This window comes from Pagrus pagrus (assembly GCF_965226575.1).
Source record: "Pagrus pagrus genome assembly, chromosome: 17".
NCBI lineage: Eukaryota > Metazoa > Chordata > Actinopteri > Spariformes > Sparidae > Pagrus > Pagrus pagrus.
Window position 1 is genome coordinate 21,919,060 of NC_140201.1, and position 5,752 is coordinate 21,924,811.

A 5,752-nucleotide genomic window follows, 5' to 3' on the forward strand; every position below is an offset into this window, starting at 1 on the left:
TACCAAAGGGAAACACGAGGCAAATGGAGTTTACAGTCATTGGACAAAAGCTGAATAGGTAAGGAACACCAGATGCTGTGAAATGGCTGTTGTTTAAGTACCAGTTAGAAACACATATAACTGATTACAGGTATATGGAGAACAAAAGGCCTGATACATTTTATCATTTCTAAAGCCTTCAAACTTTAAAAAATGCCACCTTTTCCCATCAAACTTTCCCAACACAACAACAACAACAGATGCGATGTGGAAGCCATATTGTGCCTTAAACATAGTAATCAGGAAAGTGGCACCTGAGCGAGCAGTGTGCTTTGCTCTACTTTTATCAGGCTCACTCATGTGTGTCAAATGTGAAAAATGAAAAACAATCTTGAATAAATTACAGCTCTGACACTGTGCGTGGAGCTCGCTGCTCTTTACTTTGAGTCGCCTTGTTTTCCTGCTGTTGGCAGCACCTCTGATTCAGCCGCACTCGGGGCGCACTCATTAATTAGAAGACAGATTCTTTGTGCTTTCTGATATGCATAATTCATGCTATAATTACAAAACAAGCACAAATGATACTATTTTTCCTCCCAGGTGGTCACATTTCATTAGCTCCATGTGCATCAGAGATTAATGATAAATAGCATTAAATCAATGTGCCTGACATGATTTGTTTTAATGAATCTGCTCTCACAATAACAAATAGCTCTTCTTTTTTGGGGAAATACGCTTTTTGGGTTGTTGTTTTTTTGCCAAGAGTCAGATGAGAATAACAACCACTCTCATGTCTGTGTGCTAACAATGAAGCTGGAGCAGGAAGTACATTATCTTAGCTTAGCATAAAGACAGGAAGCAGATGGAAACAGCTAGTTCCCTCTGAAGCTCAAAAGTTTATAGATTATCACACATCTTGTTTGTTAATCAAACAAAATTATCAGTGAAATTATTAAGATTTTCATCATCTTTTCTTGCTATTTTTGTCATCAATTGACATATGGGAAGGATCAGAATGGATATCTGGAACCTTAAATGTGAGCTTTAGCCGTCTTATCTCGTCCAGTGGAGCTGGGTATGGTTGAAGCAGTCTTGGCTAAGCTCTGCTCATATGCTGCATGGAGAAAAAATCAATCCATGAGATGAAGCCCTGTGAGGTAGAACGTCTCCGCCAGCCGTCCACTGCATATCTCTCCTTCCAAACGTCTTCCCTTCCTTCATCCCATCAGCCACACACTCTATCCCCTTTATCTCTGAAGATCTGTAAGTGCTTAGCAACATGCCTCACCACGCTTTCAGTGAAGTGTTTCCTACTATGTGTGTGTGTGTGTGTGTGTGTGTGTGCGCACACACTTCAAGTGACACTTCTGATGTAAGCCCTGTGTTGAATGTTTAAATGGCCTCAGGTGTGTGCAGGCTTCAGATTCTTTACACTTAGTGTACACGTGCATGTTCTGCCTGCGATTTAAAGTGATGCACACACACTGTAAATATATGGTTATTTTTAATTTGTACTTTTCACTTCCTGCACACCTGCACATCCAAATTCCATCGCTATATTCTGGCTTTCTTCGTCTCTCACTTCCCCTCCTTTCTTTCTGTCTGTCCGTTTTCCCTCCATGTTTACATTCATCCATTGTTTCCTTCGTTATTCGTTCTTTCCATCCGTCAACATCCTGGATAAGGTAGCCATGGAAACACAGTCAAAGTGTGTTGGAGACAAAATGGATTTTGTAAAGGCCAATCCATGGATTACTTACCTGCCTTGCACACACACACACGCGCACACACACACACACACACACACACACACACACACACACACGCACACACACTACAACTTTCTGTCCTTTCATCATTCTCAAGGGGGATAGCCTTAATCTGTTGCTATAGATATCGACGTAGGGGTGTGGATCCCTCTGAAAGAAACTTTGAAGCTCATGAAAGAGTGAGCGTTTTACAGAAACTGTCCTGTTGGTCAACTTTTAATACCTGTTCACTGATAAGAGTCAGTTTTATTCCGATCTCTACAGGAGTATCTGTTGTCTCAGTGAGAAGCTCCTCCTGTCTGCTGTACTGCAGTATGTCCCCACTGTTCAACAATCTATGACGCACACACTCAGTCGTACTGCTGCACTTATTTTAAACAACATGCTGTAGATTTTCTAAGGTTACTGTATGAAGCCGAGGGCACGGCAGCGGCAATCATATCAAAAGCTCTTCCAGCCTGACAGAGCTGAACGTGAAAAGGTCAATACACATTTCCAGCCAGAGGTTACTGCCATGGAAGTATTATATTTGGAGATAGGTGTTGTTTGGTACCCAAACATTGTTTTAAAAATGAGCCAGAGAGTGCACAGAAAGGAGGGCGTATTGGGGCTTTGTTGCGGTTGTTTTTTTGTCGGATGTCTTCATGAATAATTATCTGATTGAACCAGGTGTTCTCTCTGTGAAGATTTAATTAAATTCCTGAATGATGCTAAGACGGTGAAGTGGTTTCACATTTTGTTCTGAGGGCAAATGAGCCATCGAAGATCATATTTGTGAACTGTGGAGCTTTTACGTGTCTTATTTAAAAAGTTATGATCCAACAAGTGTCTGTTTATTGCAGCTTAACTCCAATTTAATGAACTGCAAGTCAGATTGACAGTTTATCTTTTTCCACTGCTGCTGTAGCAGCTCGACCAAGAGTCTGCAGCAATGCTTAGGAACAGTGGTGCTATGAGCTAACGTGCTAAAGTTAGCACGAACATGTAGCTAATGTCAATATGCTTACAATGACAATGGTTCATGTTTGCCATCTTAGATTAACATCTTAGCATGCTAATTTGCTAATAGGCACAAAACAGGTAAAGATGAGGCTGATGGGAATGTCACTGTTGCTGGATTCACAAGATCACGCAATCATGGGATCTTACAAATCCATTTTGACAGGACAGGTGTCAAATCAATCAGTGTCCTTTGAGGAACTTCTAGCAGCCATGGGCTTGGTTTAGATGTGACGATCATCGAAAGAGGTGACTGTTAGTTTCATAACAACAATGGCGGCTCCTCAAAAGGTTTGCGTAGCATCTGCTACCATCAGTTATATCAGAACTCCAGACACTGAAGGCTTTTCTCCATGGAAAATATGTTTTTGCTTTTCCCCCGAATGGCTTCAGTGAGACTTTGATTTACCAAGTAGCTCCACTGTTGATACTGTGGATCTGATTGGTTGAAGTTAGCCCGTGATGGGCAGTAATAGACAGATGGCTTGTCCAATCTCCTGCCAAGTGCCTGCCGTTTTCCAACAGTTTCTAGCAGCTCCTTTCCAGATGGATTGGTAAAACTTACCATCTGATATATCAAGTTACCCATGAGTCAAAATATACAACAATATTTAAAAAGTTAGGGGATTATCAACGTGATCACAATAAGCCCTGAGTGGATGTGAATGTCCGTAACAAATTTCATGATGTCGACACTTCACTCAAAGTCACAAGTTTCAATCTCTAATGCTCTAGTGGTCTAAGCTCTAATGGTGGCATTATGGTAAGAGTCAGGGGATCATTAGCATTCATCCTCTGTGCACCATAAATGTCCAGACAGCATTAAATGGCAGTACGTGGAACCGCTGCTGAGATGTTTCAATCTGAACCAAAGTGGAAGACAGACTGTCTGCTGAACCACTCTTCTAACACGGTTTAAAATAGTCAAGAAAATGCTAGAAAACATATGAATGTGAGGAGATTTGTTAATCAACAGCAGCTGGTGTAGTGTCTTGGTACGAGAAACAATGTCAGCCGTCTCCTCACTTGTGACAGGAACAGTTATTTTCTGCTGTCAGGCTCGAAACACAAAAACTGCACAGAGACAGATGAACACGATCATTTGTGTGATGAAGTGGTATTTTTACTCATTACATCGTAACTGTGTATAATACCTGTCTGGCATCCTCTGTCACACACACACACACACACATTACTCTCCTGCCACCAGCTGCTTCCCATCCAGGCAGTTGCAGAACCTCTTAAATGCAAGTGAGTTAATGAATTCTCAGTTACTGAGGCCAAGCAGACTATTAATTTCACCTAACATACTACACATTTCAAATCAGATTAAAACTTCAACCAGATTAGCGTAACAACCATGAGTCAGGTTATTAACTCAGTATACTTCCTCTTCATTAACATGAAGTGATGCAGCACAGACAGAGGAGCCTCGTGAAAGGTGTTCTCAGCCCGGGTCCTAATTAAAAGAGGTCGCAGCACTTTGAGAACAGAAGCTGTAGAGCGTGTGTGCACAGCAGACAAAGAGTGTGTTGGAACAGACTGAAAACATTTTGTGGACCGGTCTCACGCCGCAGAGTCCCTGTGAGTCTGACCAGCCGCTCCGCCAAGACAGAGTGAGTCACCCATCTTTTCCCTGTACGGGTGCCACGCTGCTTTGAGCAGAAGGAAAACAATCCTCTTGTTATCTGTGTCTTTGGGCCAAGAGCTGCTTTTCTCTCCATCTGCCTTTTCCCCTCAGTCTGATCTATTTTTCTCTCACTGTCTTTCTTTGTGTTTTGTTCTCCGGCGCTGATAAAGGCTGACTGCAGCCCCCAACCCCCAACGCCCTGCTCAGCCTCTCATCTGTAGGTCACATCTGGCAGTAAGACTGCTTATATTTGAGCTTATGGGCTGTTGCATAATGTCCCACATTCGCTCATCAATAGCCATCAGTGGAATGTATCTTTTACGTATAAAATAACTCCATACTTTACTCTGTTTTATGTCGTTTCTTCGCTCTTTTGCATCATTATCAGTGTTCAGCCGGTGTTATGATCTCTTGGAGCAGATCTCTGAAATGAAGACACAATCCCAAAATAAACAGCTCTACCCACCGTTTCTCTTTTATCTCCTCCTCGCTCGAGCACCTTCCAGCATTTACCTGCTAACTGGGGTGTGTGTAAGATGCAGGATAATGGGTTCTTATGGTCATTTCTGTCCCTAGGCGCCGTCTCAATCTGGCATACTGAAGCAGACAGCCATCACCATTCTCTATTTACGTCGATGGTTATTGTCTGTTTATGGATACAGCTGGCAGCCTACGCATGTGTGTCATTATGAACCGTGCATAGGCTCTGCAGCAGTGTGCCAGCTGGCCTTATCTTATCTATCTGCCCCTGCCCTGTACTGTATGGAGCCAGCAACACCAGCCCACTGTTCTGGAGCTTATAAAATCCACACAAATGTCAATCCATCAGCGTTTACCAGCAGGGCCCGTCCCTGTGGTGTTGTTAGCAATATGGCTCCGGATAGACCAGCACTGCGCGTTGGCGCTTTCTGGCTGTTATTACCCAGGCTCTGCTGGGAAGATCCAATTCAGATGGGAATGATTGGGAATATTAACACATTTATCAGAGATATTTGAACAGGGGAGAGAGAGTGTGGGTAGTAATGTGATTCTGCTCAATGTGAAGTTTACAGAATGAGAGTAAATGGAGGGAAAGATGAGGAAAGACAGGGGGAAAAAGGAAATATGAAGAAATAAGGCAGGCAGGGAAGGAGAAATAGTTTAAGGATAACATTTTACATCAGTTGCTTTAATGTGCCATGTGATATTCTTTCATCCTAAACAAAAACAACATGTGGCGAATGAAGACCGGTTGCAGCAGCAGGTCATTTATCATTCCAGTGCTGCCACTCGATGGTAGTGTGAAGGAGTGCACATCAGTGACTCCCAATGCAGGAGTCGTGCGTCCATACTGAACGTTTCATCATGGAAATGATTCAATCTGAGACTGTTTTCA